Source organism: Mercenaria mercenaria, chromosome 14 (genome assembly GCF_021730395.1).
Source record: "Mercenaria mercenaria strain notata chromosome 14, MADL_Memer_1, whole genome shotgun sequence".
NCBI classification, from domain to species: Eukaryota; Metazoa; Mollusca; class Bivalvia; order Venerida; family Veneridae; genus Mercenaria; species Mercenaria mercenaria.
The window spans coordinates 32,516,561-32,533,368 of NC_069374.1; the positions used below are offsets into that span (position 1 = coordinate 32,516,561).

Below are 16,808 nucleotides of genomic sequence, written 5' to 3' on the forward strand. Positions count from 1 at the left end.
CCGGATGCCTTGCCTATCCGCTGGGGTTTTTCTTGCCGTCCAGTAATCAATTTATTTAGAATCGTGTAATAAATTTATTCAATTTATCATGTTTGGCGAACCAAACATGGTAATATCTACCTGCACACAAATACTTAATTAGCCTTAATCTGGGAAAAAAACAAATATAATAATTCAGACCAAAAATTCGATAAATTTTTAATTGACATACATAAACCAGGGCTCTCGTTAGCAAAATTTGGGGCCGAATATCGGCCCCATTCCCCCCTCAAAATAGTATGTTTTTTTCCCCTATTTCAAAAAAATTTCCCCCTCAAGTCCAAGAACATCAGTGCTAAGCGCTTTGCAGTTGACTTGTTGGCCTTAAAATTTTATTGTTTCCGAAAATTCAGTGGCTCAGAGAAAAAAATACAAAGTGTGATGCCTGAATAAGGTTGTTTATAATTGGCAGAATTCAGGTTTGGGTCAACAAAATTGAAAAGAATGTTTATATTTGTTTGCATTTATTTTCGTGTTTGAAATATTCCCCCTCAAAAGAAATTTTTTTGAAAAAATCATGCGAAATTTCCCCCTTGCTTGGACCCTGGCCCCAGTCCCAAAATGCAAACGAGAGCCCTGCTTTAAAGGTCCATTACTAAAGGAAAATGAGTTGGCAATTTTTTTCATAGCCAGTGCATAGACTTCTGCAAGACACTAAATAATGAAGATTGGCAGATCAAAATTTACAGAAGGTCTTTGGAACTCAAAGAAATGTATGTGTATTATGTTGAAATTTCAATGAATCGACAGAATGACCCCCCAGGTCTTTTTAACTTTCTTTATACTTCATAGAAAAATAATTGTACATATACTGCGATTTATTTCGAATTTCTACATACCAACTTTCATTTTCCAATAAAATGAAATAGTTTCTGTGCTTTTTAAAAGAAATTAAAATGTTTACTTTCCTTAGTATTGGACCTTTAAACTGACAAATGCAAAACTGTGGCCATTTTCCAAATTCTGAGGCTAACAATTCCCATTTTTCACTCAGAAAGTTTAATTGATGTTAAATAGTTGGAAAAGTAAAGAAAACTTCTAGAAAGTGCCATTTAATTTGCCAAATTTCCATGTAAAAAGCCGTTTTCGTATCTGAACCGGTGTTGTTTTCGGATTGAACATTTTTCGGATACGTTCCACCATGTACCTTATTCCGTATAAGTTTGGTTTATTATAAAATTATATGAAGTTTTCATCCTCTTTGAAATGAATAAAAATTAACATTTTGGAAATGAATTCCAATGTTCCCAGTGAGCACGTAGGTTTTTTTTCCTCGGTAGGGAAGAGTTGACTCTGTACGAATTTTGTTGAAGTTGAATGAAATGAAAACTGCACTGATGCATGCTAAAAACACTTCACAGTAGGTTGACTGATCACCTTCATAAATATATTAGAAATATGACCATTACCCCGATCAACTACTAATTGTAAAACTGAAGCTCAACAGGCCTGGACTTCGTTTTTTCTTGTTTTCCTTCCCTTTTTCGGCCATTTGCATTGCATGTTTTGGGCGCACTTGATTCCAATACCGGTTGAAATTGGAACGGTGTACCGTACGTAGACACGACTACGGCACCGGTCATATGATTCATCAGAACAGTGTTCAACTGCATGTTCCCATATGAATCAAGCGCACACCTTGTGAAAACTAGAATGTGTCTGTATTGTGTGTGTGTTCGGGTTTAACGTCTTTTTCAACAATTTTTCAGTCATATAAACGACGGTGTCTACTTGTAGCAGTGAGCACAATGCCCAGCTTTATAGTGCTACCTCACTGGAATATCATGCCGTAGACAGGTGGCATGATACCCCACCCAGTCACATTATACTGACACCGGGCTGACCATGCAGTCCTAACACTATCCCCTTAATGCTGAGCGCCAAGCGAGGAGCTGCTAGTACCATTGTTTTACGTCTTTGGAATGACGCGGTCGCGGATCGAACCCAAAACCTCCCGCACTCAAAGCGGACGCTCTACCACTAGGCTACCGAGGCGGTGTAGAATGTGTCTGTAGGACACAGGGTGTGCCCCCAACTTGTACATTTGTCACAAATAAGGGGAAATCATTCAAATGTTTGCAGTCTTAATGGGGTATAGCCGGAAAAAAAAAATTATGAAATGGATTCATTATTCTATACTATATACTTTTTGAGCTATGAGCATCACAAACAAAAAATCCACTATTTTGGCTATTTTCAAGGGCCATAACTCTGTAATAAATGCTAAAATTCTCAAGAAGAAAGCCAAGTGTGCAAGGTCACATTATGATAAAGACTCAAGCAAGGTTTCATTAATTTACATTAAAGGTGGATAATCAGATTTTGGCCATGTAACGGATTTGTTCAAAACTTTAGCATCTGATCATTTACACTCATTTCTGTTCACTTAACACTTAATACAAATTAGATTTTCACTGGAGGTATTTTTAAAATTTCATTTTCCTATCCTGGTTGCCCAACCAAGATAGAGTTATTTTATCATAAGTATAAATTTGATAAACATACTTTGCCTAAGGAAATGTATAAATATTAGACATATTATTATATATTTGTAAAATATTTGCATTAAAAATTATGTATTTAGATGGAATTCATTAGAAATGCAAGTCTGAAAAATTATTATTATCTCCCTTTGCCTATCTTGGAAATAAATGAATTCAGAAGCTACACACAGCTTTTAAACTTGCATTTTGGTTCAGATTGTTCAATAGTTGGTATGTCTATCAAATGCAAATGTAAAACTAGACATTGTATCGAAATAAAAAGAAATACCCAGCTTTTTATATACTTTCATATTAAAGGGGAGTAATTACAAAATTTTATAAAAATAATAAAATATACATTTCAAATAGGAATCTAACTCTATGTAATCGGTCTTTTTGTTCCTTAAATAATTCTCTACCAGAATATACAAAAAGTAAAAAATGTCATTAAATGTTGATTAAATGTGATTGACCACCTTTAAATACTTTTTGAGTGAGGCACATAATTTGGTGAAAATGTGCATTTTTTTAACTATTTCAGGGGCCATAACTCTGGAAATAGGGGGCGGACCCAGATGAAAAATAGGAGGTGCGCAAGTTCATATCATGATATAGATTCACGCAAGGTTTCATCAATTTATATCAAATACTTTTTGAGCTAGGCGTGTCACAAGGTGAAAATGTGCATTTTTGACTATTTCAGGGGCCATAACTCTAGAAATAGGGGGCGGACCCAGATGAAAAATAGGAGGTGCACAAGTTCATATCATGATTAAGACTCATGCAAGGTTTCATGAATCTATATCAAATACTTTTGCGCTAGGCGTGTCACAAGGTGAAAATGTGCATTTTTGACTATTTCAGGGGCCATAACTCTAAAATTAGGGGGTGGAGCCAGATGAAAAATAGAAGGTGCGCAAGTTCATATCATGATAAAGACTAATGCAAGGTTTCATTAACTTATATCAAATACTTTTGAGCTAGGCATGTCATGAACTTTGGACGGATGGACGGACGGACAAGAGCAAATCTATATGCCCCCCCCACTCATTGGGGGGGGGGGGGGGGGGTTGTGCACAAAAAACATCCGGTATGAATGGTCATTGCTGACGAAATCTGAACCGATATTTTGGCGATTTGAAACGATAGTTTGCATCGGCAATCGGCTTATTTTGACAACCCTGTAAGGGATTTTTAAAATTTCTCATTACTTTTTTTTGAGTACCAAATATTCTGAGGCAACACCTTATCTTTACAAATTACATTATCATTGAAACTTTTGTCTGTCAAATATTTCTTGGGACAACAACAAAAACACAACTGAAATGCTTTAAACAACAAACGTAACTTTATAAATATATTTTTTTTTTCTTATATGAAGGTTAGCAACTCACTACCCAAAGTACAATATTTTAACAGAAAAAATTACGTTATTCATCTATATAGATTAATTACGGGACAGCTTAAAAACCCCTAGCCGTTACACTAGGCGTCTGGTTACTGGACGGGAACGCAGGCATGGCGTCCAGTTAGACAAGCTTATAGTCCAACTAATTTGGCATGATCATAGGAAATATTGAGATATTTTTTTCATATGGGCAATATCCCCACTCGCGTCAAACACTCAAATGACCAAAATAGTTGAAGCAACTTCCGATGAAATTTTCATCGCTGTCGACGCTTTACATGCTACAGGTTTAAATGCCAATTATTTCACGAATTGGTCATAAATTAAAATATAACTTACATGTATGGAAAGGGGATTAAATTCCTCATTAATCTATCATACATGTGATAAGTTCAGAATCCCAAAACTGGAGGTTTGCCATTTTTCAGCTGGAGTTGGGGTCTCAAAACTGGAGGTTTTTTATCGACATAAATTAAGCGCGCGGACACATAACTTAGAGACAAAATCCAGTATTTTTGGCCACACAATAATGTATACACCAGATGAAACAATCCTCATAACTCTTGATTTGAATTTTGACAGTGTTATGCCACTTTTTAAATTACATTTTTTGTTAAAGTTTTATAATGTCTAATATCTCTGTTACAGTCAAATCTATTGACTATTATGCCCCTTTTACTGGCAAAGCTTTAATTGCCCCTTTTACTGGCAAAGCTTTAATTGCCCCTTTTACTGGCAAAGCTTTAATTCAGAGTCAATCACTGAGAAAAGTCGAGCATGCTGTCTTACAGAAGCTCCCTCTTGTTCTAACTTTAAACTTTTTTAACAGATTAAATTTGCAGAAACAAAGTCTCAATTTAGGTCTGAAATGGTGGTGAACATGCATTAACATTATTCTACTCGAGGAAGCTTTAAATTGGTCTGAACACATCTCATAAATTATGTAAATTCGATCTTACCCCACCCATTTTCGTGTAAAAATATGATTTTGGCATGAAAAATAGAGAACAGAAATGCATAAACGTGTATTTACCTTTACCAAAATAATGTAGATTGATGTTATCAAATAAATGAGTGTGTATTTTCATCCAATTTTCAATGAAATAAGTCTGACTTTAGTAATAAATTAATTTGGTAAACATTGGAAGAAAATGGCGTAACTGCATAAGGGGAAATAACACTCCTGTTCTAAAAATAGTAATGGGTTAGGTTTTATGAGATTTTATTACCGAACAAAACTTTTCTTTGAATAATTAAAATTCATTTCAGTTGGGAATTATTTCTTATGACTGAGAGTTTTTTTGCTTCAAATTGGTAAAAAATGGAGCCTAACTGGCATTGAGAATAGGCCGATATTCGGCCCCGTGAGGCAGGTGGAAAAGGCCCTGCTTGCCTAATCCCTTATCAAAACAAACAATTAATAGGCCTAATTCACCTTTGACAAACAACTCTTTCCTCCAGCTACATGCGTGTCAAACATGTATAATACACAACAGTCGGTGATACTTTGATTTACTGTGTAAACATGTTTGGCACTCCTCGGTAATTATCAATGAACAGCGGGAGAAATATGGTTTTGGTCGGGAGACGGGAGGCAAGGTGAAAAAATCGGGATTTTAACCCTCCCGCGCGGGAGATCACATGTATGAATCTATGTTAAAATTATCTAAATAGTATCCAAAATTACGCATTTTCTGGTGATTTAAACCTTTGTATGTACTGTACACGATCAACGTTTATCGTGTTTACATGCCATATAAAGCCAATAATTTTAAATGACTGTGTACTGTGATTTTACTTCCATTATTTTGGTCCTTCAAAGTTTTGACGTTTAGATTGCCCGTCACAAATATAAAACAATCGAATTATTTTGACTAGACAAGCTTACTGTCGCCGAGTGGCTGCCTTTGAGTTAAGAGTTTGACCAGACACATCATAAAACAAACTGTATGCGTCAGATTAGTTGGACTATCTGACGGCTAGACACTTCCTTTTATTTCACCTGTAGGATGATTCTGTACTCTGGTAGGAGGGCTAACTGGCTAAAGCCATTTTTAAGCTTAACAGGTCTGCGGTTTTGATTTTAATTTTAATCTGAACAGACAGTGTGAAAAGGAGACTCAAAAAAACCCCTTAAATTTTCGGATTGTCAATATATTTACAAAATGTCTGTAAAAACGACGAAATCATAGACATTTTAAATAATTTTATTTAAAAATAATTATCTCCCTTGTCTTGAGCAATTTTACCGGTTTAGTTTTAACGCATGGAATTAAAACATTTGCACTCATCTCGATTTTCTTTAGCAGACAAGCAAATCTGGAAGATTACTCGTATATATGATCATTTATCAAATACTTACACATCATGAAAATTACAGTTCAAAAAGACATTGGGCATTGTTCGTTGTTAATGGCGGCCTCCTTTGATCATGCGGATTGGTATAAATTTTTACCAATGCAATAACGACGTGTAGCTACCAGTGGGAGAATGAAATTGTTCATTTTCCGTAATATCTATGGACGATGAACAATTTCATTCTCCAATGATATTCGTTTTAAGTCCTAGCTTCTTTGAATCTGTTTGTTTAAGTCATTTCGAGGCAAGGAGATACAGACTTTTATTTATAGAAGTTTATTATTTATACAACATTAGCTATGAATAGCTATTAGCAATTGACCGATTTATATAAGAGTAGGCTACGGACCATCGACATGTCACCTGGCATGCCCCTTAATATTTTTTGGAAGCAGGAAGGTGGAGATAATTTACCTCTTTGCAACGTACATAGTGTATAAACCAAAATGTCCAACAATATTGAAGTCAAAATATGCCACGTACTTTTATTGACCAATGAGACCTTTAAGTAGAAACGACAGTGACGCGACACACGTGATTGCGACAGTTTCCGCAAGTAGTTAGCTGCTACTGTCGCTTCATCCGCTGCATGGCCCCTCTCTGATGCTGGTGCCCCCACCCCCTGCACCGTACGTTGAGCGTAGGGATTGGAGGACTCGGTAGCTTCTCTGCAAGTCGTCTCAACGTCATCAAGAAGCAAATCTTCGGTTGAAAACAGCAACTTTTAAGGGCGACTCCCTCAACTCAGTATTAGTCGAGACACCGACGGCTGCACCACAATAATGGTTAACAACCGTTATGTTGGAACGTGAAAGAGTTAGAGTAATTAATGAAGGATACAGTGACATTTGAATGAGTTTAAGTATTTTAGACAGTTGTCAGTTAAAAAGTAAAAGATTAAAACATCGAAAATTTAACTTAGATACAGCCTACTTGAACTGGTCGAAGTCAGGTAGTGTTCCTAGAATGTTGGTTCCACAGGATGATATTACGCAAAACATAAGGAGTCTGAAGTCTGAAGTCAATTTCACGTGTTCAAGATACCACCAGCCAAGATCTTGCTGCATGACTGTAACACTCGAAAAAGTGCAATGATCACGTTGAACCATCGTAATCCTTACTACCTTAAATTAAGGTAGTTTCTGTCCTGGTGTAGGGACTCTAGATGAAAGATTAAGCATATTCCAGTTGGCCCGGACCAAGGCATTTTATGCCAGTTTGTTTACTTTATCGTAGTTGGTTGTTATGATACTCTTTATGAACTTAATTTCTTTTAGCAGTTGTTAGTATTATATTCTTGAAATGTAAATGTTAAACAGTTTTGATTAAAATAGAGATCTAGTCCAAGATATTTACCGCGAGGGACAGATTCTAAGATTTGTTCAAGAAGTATATATTTATTTTTAATGGCATTTTTATTTTTGGTGATGTATGATACATGGCACTTTGAAGATTTAATGTCTATGCCCCAATGCTTCTCTCAGATCTGCATCTGGTTGAGGTCCTGTTGCAACGATTATGAAGCTGAGACTGTGTTGGAACCATTACTACTAGAACCCAGCGTAACGTTGGCCAAAGTATCAGCGATGAAGAGCTGAGCTTGGCATTTAGAAACGATAAATGTTCAGTTTGCCAGAAATCCACAAATTTGTAACAATTACAAAATTACGCTCTTACAAAACGATACTAAAGGCTAAAAGAGCGGGGACTAATCCCCTTTCAGCTGTCTCCCTCCGTATATTCCTCTTACTTTATGAACAATGATAAAATTTCATATTTCTTACAAACTTAAGTTCTTACAAACTAATCCTTACTACGAAACGACTGAGGACTACCCCCCCCCCCCCCCCTTCAGCTCTTACTCCCCCGTATAACCCCCGTATTTTTCTGCATTACATGGATATTTTGCGTGATCTTTAATTGTACTGTTATGGGTAAATGATAAACTGACAAACTGGAAGTCTTCAACGACCATACTTTCATAACAGAGAGACCATGGAGATGTAGCTGGTGATTTGACAAGTGGAAGCCAAAGTGTTCCTAGCGCATACTTCGAACAAAGGTTGCGTTTTTGTTTTGGTTTGGTTTTACATATTGTTCAAATGACATTGATTATATCATTTAACACACAACGTTACATGTGGATTTCGCTTTAGACTTTTTGTTAATTTTGTTAATTCATACAAACAAATAATTTATATCAATGATTCTACTGACAGTTTTTGTAATGGATAATCTAACAGTAAAGCGTGCAGAATATGGTTTTAATTGATAGCTATGGTACAAAATAAAATTTAGAAACAAAATTAACCACTAACAGCAAAGTTATGACCTTTGAATTAAATGGTGAGCGGACAGGGCATTAAGGTCTAATGACACAAGCTCTATGCGAAATGTTGAGATGTCATTAATAAACATGCTCTTCCGCAACATTCTTTACTGTCATCAGCAAGACTCCATGTTGTTCATTTGTTGTTGTTTTTTAAACATATCAACTCAATGAGTAGTCGCACGCTGCTCACAAAGTATATGACCTACAGTACAGACAGCAAATTTTATACGAATGTCCATCGTAATGGAAAGTTATGAAGCTTATATAAGGTCACCTTGTCACGGTAATGTTATGAATATTGACTAAATAGTTTTAATCTTGTGCCGCTAACTGCTGTATTAACCTATAGAAACGGGATGAAACTTTATAAGAATATTAGTCAGCATGTGAAGTTGTGTATCTTCGGTTTAATTGGTACTTTACCTCATGACAAGAAAATTGTGGTTCTTGAATAAGTATTTTAAAAGTGCCGCATGCCTTTAACTTACGCTTTCACCAGAGTCATTGCCCTTAGTATTACTAAAGGTGTTGTTCAAATACATTCATGAAACTTTACAAGACTATTAAATTAGATATATTTTGAAGTTACGCAATGTATATTAAATATGATCATTCCAACGAGCTAACTTTTTCAACAATTAAGGTAACAGTTTATTTAGTCTTGCATTGTCAACAGATAATATATGACCCTATAATAAATTGTATACAGCGACAGTGAGCGAAACTCTTTTAATTGTCAACCAGTTCCTAAGGAAATGAGTGTCCGAAGTAATGGAAGTAATTATCACCTCAAACTATGATTTATAATAATGTTTTCTAGCATAAACTGGTAACAGATTATCAAATCATCTGATAGGAAAGATTTTAAATACTGTTCGAAACTGAGGTCCACATTTCTTATTAGATCTAAACATGTAATGTAATTATGATGATTACATTGAGACATAAATTATATTGTAATTGAAGAAAAATCCGGCTTGTAGATTAGGGCTGTCCGGGCAGATGGATGGATGGGATAATGAGTCGCATGTTAACCTTTTTATTAACCTTTTTGTTCATTCATTTTTTTCAACAACTACTTACTCAAACTTCAAGAAACCTGGTCAGAATGATCCCCTATTACCCTAGTTGGTCTAAATTGAGAATGGGGTCACTTCACTGGGCCAAAGGCCAAGGTCACAGGGACCTGAACATTGAAAATGGTTTCCGCTAAATATCTGGACAAATATTTCACATAGGACCTTGAAACTTCATACGTATGTTGGTCTTGATGCGCACAGGATTCCTATTGATTTCGGGGTCAAAGGTCAAGGTAACAGGGATATAAACATTGAAAATGGTGTTTTTCTTACTTTGATTTTTTACACCAATTTTTTTTCTTTAATTTCCTTTTCTACCTGTCCATTTCTTTTTTTTTCTCTTTTTCCTTCTATAGTGCTTATTAATTTGGGGGTTAGTTATTGTATGCCTTTAATAGAACTTTAACTCATTATCACCTAATTCGGAAAACCCAGCCAAAACGCCGTCAGGCGTTAGCTGCTTGTATAATACATGTAAAAAAAGTTATCACAATGTCATTACACATCTACATGGGAAGAAGGACAGACAGACAGACAGACAGACAGATAACTTTATTTCACCCAAGGTATTATACAATACTACATGAGGATATACAAATAAATTTGAATAAAGCCAAAAACTAGGAAGAAGTCACATATAAAAATAATGAGTATATATTTTTCTACAAACAAAACACTTCAGACACATAATTTCACTGGAATCATGGCTGGCATAGAGGCGAAATTGTTGACGTATCTTTTGTCATTTCCTTGTGTATCTTTTCTATAAAGCAACGCATGTCTAACAGCACTGATCTCCCGGTTGCAATTCCCTAAAATGATAGATAGAAACATGTTATTATACCATTTTGGCACTTGCTGCTGTAATAAGTTCATTGATGAGAGATGAGAACTCTTAAATTATTTTTTATAATCCTATGTCTAAACTGTTTGGCATACACCGCCTACTCTATATCAGTTTTAAGTAAGATTCATTCAATTTATGTTGTTACCATCGTGTATATTCAACATACAGACAACATTATACGCTACGAAGTGTGACGTTACGTTAAATATAACACATGAACGCGGCAAAAATGGCGGGACGCAACATAGACATGGGCCTTGAAAAATTGTACTCTAACTTTTGAATTAAACATAGCTGAAACAATTAAATTTATATGTGCATACGGTTGCGGATACATTCTGTTTATATCGTCATTAATAAGAAACAGTTTTCTAGCTCATTATCGAGATTCACGATTGGTGAGCCATTTTGCAGGCGGGTAAATTTACTTCTGAAACAGAAGTGGGCAGAGACAGACATCTTTAAAAATACTGAGTTACATGCGGTAAAAGTTCTCTATTTCGCCTTTACTCTTTAGATTACATATTGTAGAAGAAATGTAGGTAGGTTTTACTTCTGCCCCAAGGTTATTTTTGAATGATCTGAAATTTTTGAAAACAGTCCTACAGGACTCGACCATAATTTTTTAATGTTGAAGTTAGAATTCTGTCTAATTAAATCCTTTTACTTGAGGCACCCTAGAAAAAATGATATTGGCAGTTTTATTTTGTGTTTTATATATTTTTACCAATAGTTTCACGTTTCTTTTATCAAAATTAATGGTATAATGAATTCTCTGCAAATGTTTTGGACAGTGGCCATCACTTTTAAATTTGTCTCTACTTGAACTTGCAGAAATATCATAAATTATACAAAATTGATAAAAACGGAACGGTAAAAGTTGTTTAAAACTTTTGAATTGCAACACAGTGCGAAACAACTTTAAAATATACCAAGCGAGTGCCATTTTTTAAACATCTAATACCTTAACGCATATTTCATCTAGTCAAGGGGCCACCTTGTCCTTCCATCCGTCTGTCCGTCCGTCACACTTCTTGTCCGGAGGTTAACTAAAAGGTATTGAAGGTATCGAGTTGTAGCTTTATACAACGATAGAGCTCATTGAGAGGAAGTGCATTGACAAGAAAACATAACTCTAGGTGATCACATTTTTTACTTTTCTCCTTTTTTTTTAAAAAACCTTGTCCGGGGTATAACTTCAATACCACGTAAGTTATTGACTTAATACTTTAAATATTGATAGAGGTCAGTAAGAGGGAGTGCTGTGACAAGGTGCCATAACTTTAGATGGTACCATTTTTTAATTATCTTCCTTTGTTTTGAAAAACCTTGTCCGGGGCATAACTCGAATACTATGTAAGGTATATACTTAATACCTAACTTATTGATAGAAGTCAGTCAGGCGAGGGGGTGGGGGGACGGGGGAGTACGGTGGTATGCTGTAAGGATTAAGTGACCGAAATATCTCGCTATAACAAAAATGGCCGAATTTTGAACCTGAAGGAATTATTGACCGGTAAGTGGGGTACCGGTAAGCGGTACATGACATAAAATAGATGTGCCAGTGCTGTGTTCTTTAGCAAAATTGTCTCTATTGCCGGATATCATATAATGACAAAAATATTTAAAAATGATTGTCTTGAATTTTGACATAATATTTCCCCTTTCACTTGTTAATATGACACCTCTGTATACTATAAAAGCTCTTTATGTAGATGTAGATATTCCAAATTACCAAAACTGATGGCTCTACTTCAACTACCCACACATTCTGGCCATTTTCTTTTACAGTAAGCCCTATTTGGTAGAGTGAAAACACGTTAAGCACATTTAGTTTGACTTTGAAACACACATTTGTCAAAGCAGTTTTGTTTTTCGGATGTTCATTTAATTTCCAGTGATGAATATTGATCATTTATGTTTATTTGAGATGTCATAAATATAATTGCTAGATCTTCTATTTTACCAACATGGATATTTAGCGTTTAATTTCATAATTAAATGGTAACGACATTTTGTCAAATGTGCATTCATTTTTATTCATACGGATAATGAGCTCACAGAGTTCTCCTTGTGAACTATTTTGTGACCTCTCTCATCTTCGTCCACTTATCCTTCATATTTACTTAAAAAACATTAATTTTCCTACATCGAAAACGAATATATACCAATGAGTCCAATCTATTTAATACAGATGGAGTCATTTATAAAAAGTCCAATTTACTTTGATAATATGATTTATTAAAACCACTCCTATAGCTTAAACCTGAAGCTGACAATGAGAGCAATCAATTCATATGCACGCGACACAATTGCTTAAAATCCACCATGGAGCAACTGTTAATGCTTCGAGCTACGTTATGATAATATTTTTATTATCTGTTTCACTGGAGATTTTAAAAAAATTGAGTCAACTATGCCTCGAGGATAAATAAGCAATATTGAATATATGCAAATCTTAGGTGTTTAGTAAATGTGCACGATCCATTTTGTCTTGTCCTTCAATACTTCCCTTATCTGAAATAATTCCTTTAATCATCACTCATTGCACCTGTTTATAATATTCATGACCAGCAATATATGACGATCGCATCACAGGGGAGTTAGTACATTTTTAGGCAAAGTTAACAAAAATGTTAACTCAGTTAACAATATGACCATAATAAAATCTTACATTTTTGTCACTATTTGATTTTTTTTTGAGAAAAGAATAGATGTCCCTATATTTTGGAACAGTTTACATGTTAAATTTCTACTTTCGTTTTGCTCTGATTTTTACTAAATGCTTTTTATGAGCTAATCTATGTCTTACTAATGTATTCTTGTTAAAATTTAAGTACTTTCTGTTTGTCAGAAAATAGTTCTTGTCGAAATGTTGTTTGAAATATCCGACAATAACTACATTTTCTTATCTCATGCATATTTATAAGTTTTCCTTTTTAAATATAGTCGGCACTCACGTAAAAAAATGCTGGACTCTTTATCTGAAGCTAAAGGAAGTTAAAGTATGTTTGTGCCGAGAGAATACTAGTACAAGCTTAACGGTGCCATAAGGATGGGACACCAAGGACATTGACGCAAAACATGCTACAGAATCCGACGATGTATCTGCTTTAGAGAAGACCGCAACAGGAAGGGGGTTCCAATTTCTAATAGTACTTGGGCTCTTCGACAAAGTATCAAGCAGGAGTTTTAAGACAAATATGTGGGCCTTTTCCCCGATGTTCAGTTACATATCAATTTGCAAGAATTCTCGTCAGGGAGATGACTCACTAATCATATATTTGCAGTCGAACTAAATGTGCTTAATGTGTTTCTACTCTACCGGAAAAGGGCTTACAGTGTAAGAAAATGGCCAGAATGTTGAATTGGATTTTTTTTATAAATGATTCCATCTGTACTAAATAGATTGGACTCATTGGTATGTATTCGTTTTCGATGTTAAGTAAATATGAAGGAATGGACTAACGTATAAGTGGGCTGATGATGAGAGGTCACAAAATTGTTCACTAGGAGAACTACGTGAGCGCATTAAAATGAATGCACATTTGACAAAATGTCGTTACCATTTGATCATGAAATTAAATGCTAAATATCCATGTTAGTAAAATAGAAGATCTAGCCATTATATTTATGACATCTCAAATAAACATAAATGATTAATAGTCATCGCTGGAAATTAAATGACAGGAACATCCGAAAAACAAAACCGCTTTGACAAATGTGTGTTTTAAGTCAAACTAAATGTTCTTAATGTGTTTTCACTCTACCAAATAGGACTTACAGTAAAAGAAAATTACCAGCATTTGTGGGTAATTGAAGTAAAGCATCAGTTTTGGTAAACTGGCATATCTATAAGAAAGAGGTTTTATAGCATACAGAGAAGTATCATATTTACAGGAGAAAGCGTCAAAATTATGTTGAAAATCAAGACAATTATTTGTAAACGTTGCAACCGAGCCCAAAATCTTCCATAAAACGTTTTTGTCTTTACAGTTATTCAACTATAAAAACAGCCTTTGTGCCACAGCACTGGCACATTTATTTTGTGAAATGTAAAGCAAAAAACGCACTTATCGGTCGCATTGTTTGACTACATTCCTGCATAAGAGTACACATGGTGCCATTAAACGAAATATGCTAATTTAAACGTAGGTACTTTGTCTAAATTTCTACCTCTCAGATTTATTTAATGTCTTAACAATTTTTTTTTATCTAACTTATATATTTCTTAATTTCAAAGCTTTCCGAACAGGAAACGTAACTTCCCAATCGGGAAACAAAGATATGTATATTTACCTTGAATTGCATTCAGTCTGAATTATAACCCCTATCCACTTAGATTCTTTTTTGTTTAAGCTTTGAATGATGCATACTACCGCATAAAATTATTTTGGGCCAGGATAATTTTAAGAACAAAACAAATTTGAAGCTAAAATTGTATGTGAATGAGTATATACTGTATATTTTTTGAAAAAAAAAGTGTTGATTCATCTGGAAATATTATTTTGTTTAGTTTAAGTCAAGTTTCCAATTCGGAAATTTTGGAATTAAGCAATTTCCATGTTAAATAAATTTTTATCAGGCTATTTAAAAATGATCGGTAGCAACTAAGATATATTTCTTAAGTTTACAATGGCGTGTTTCATTTAATGTTACCGTGCATATTCTTATGCATCGGGCCTTTGGAATGAAACAAGTCAAAGGACGATGATTTTACTTCCCGAACGGAACGCAATATCAAGTTTCCCGTTCAGGAAGTAGGGAAAACCCCTGTGGTTGACTTTCCGAATGGAAAGTTTCCCTACTGGTCAAAGTGTCTGATATGAAAAATCACTTTTGCACACTAAAATATGAGTTTCACAAGAAGCTCTACATTTCTAAAATTTAAAACTACTCAAGTCTATGAAACGTTAAGAACAGCCGTCACCAACAATGGATTGCTCTAAATCAAAGTATTTCATCGTTGTCCAAATTTTTAACATATCATGTCGTCCGGTCTACAGTTCATGAAATCTATTACACCCCTCATGCCCCTAAGGACCGGGTTAATGAAATGGAATTCTATTTCCAGATACATTGAATAGATATCATTATTACAAAGCACCCACAGAAGAGTTTTAAATAAATTCAACTCATTATGATGTTACTGAAATTTACGTATTCTTAGATCGCGTTTCTTAAGGTATTGGACCCCTAATAGTAATGTTTAAAAAATGGCATTTGCTTGGTATATTCTAAAGTTGACCATGTTTCGCACAGTGTTGCAAATTTTAAACAACTTTTACCGTGCCGTTTTTTGTAAATTTTGTATAATTTATGGTATTTCCTCAAGCTCAAGTAGAGACAAATTTCAATGTGATGGCCACTATCTAAAACGTTTGCAGAGAATTCATTACAGCATTATTTTTTGATAAAAGAAACATCAAACTATTGTTAAACACTTATAAAACACAAAATAAAACTGTCAATATCATTTTTTCTAGGGTGCCTCAAGCAAACAGATTTAATGAGACAGAATTCTAACTCCAACATTGAAAAATTAAGGTCGAATCCTGTGGGTCTGTTTTGAATTTTGCTCACTTCATTCAAAAATAACCTTGGGGCAGAACTAAAACTTACATGCATTAACTAAATAATGTGAAATACGAAGAAAGAAGCCTTGTCAGTGATCGAATAAATAGATAAAACCACTATACTTACGGGTAGCATCACAACATGTTTGATCATATAGTTCCCTCTTATTTTCAAAACTAGCAGATGGAAAATCCACACAAATATATGTTGCATCGTAAATGTTCCTTTTCAGATATGTTAAATATATTTTCTGCCTGCTTCATTGTGTTTTATAAATTGAACATCAGTCAAACAGCTGTTGCCTAGTAATTAGAATCTTGTATACCTGGGGTCTGATGTGACATTAACAAGCTTGTTCTACACTTTCACTTTACTGGTATGTTAGAAATACTCGGCGGAGACCCACGACAGATTTTCTGCTTGGGTTGACAGCCACGCTGACACAGTTTGTACGGCGGCTTTTCCAGCTTTGCTGGCGAAGGAATAACCCAGGCCAGGTGCGCTGTGGACATTATTTCATCATGGGCGGGCAATAGGCTATAACCATCAACATTCAGTAAGCCATCTTGGATGGCTTCCTCATACGAAGAATTCTACACCCAAAGTGGTGCGGGGCAAGTGATTCGAAGCCAGCAAGCTTAACAATCGCGCCGTGGAGGTCCCACCCACGACCAATCAATTTATA

General features: G+C 34.9%; 1 protein-coding gene across 1 annotated transcript in view; it reads right to left on the bottom strand.

Annotated features, from left to right (window-relative positions):
• LOC123527198 (uncharacterized) overlaps positions 1-6,451 on the bottom strand; it is a 35,207-nt gene extending 28,756 nt beyond the window's left edge. Inside the window, exon 1 of the mRNA XM_045306521.2 lies at positions 6,293-6,451. The gene's annotated coding sequence lies outside the window, so the exon portion shown is untranslated. The remainder of the gene's footprint in view (positions 1-6,292) is intronic.
• Between the last annotated feature and the right edge of the window lie 10,357 nt (positions 6,452-16,808).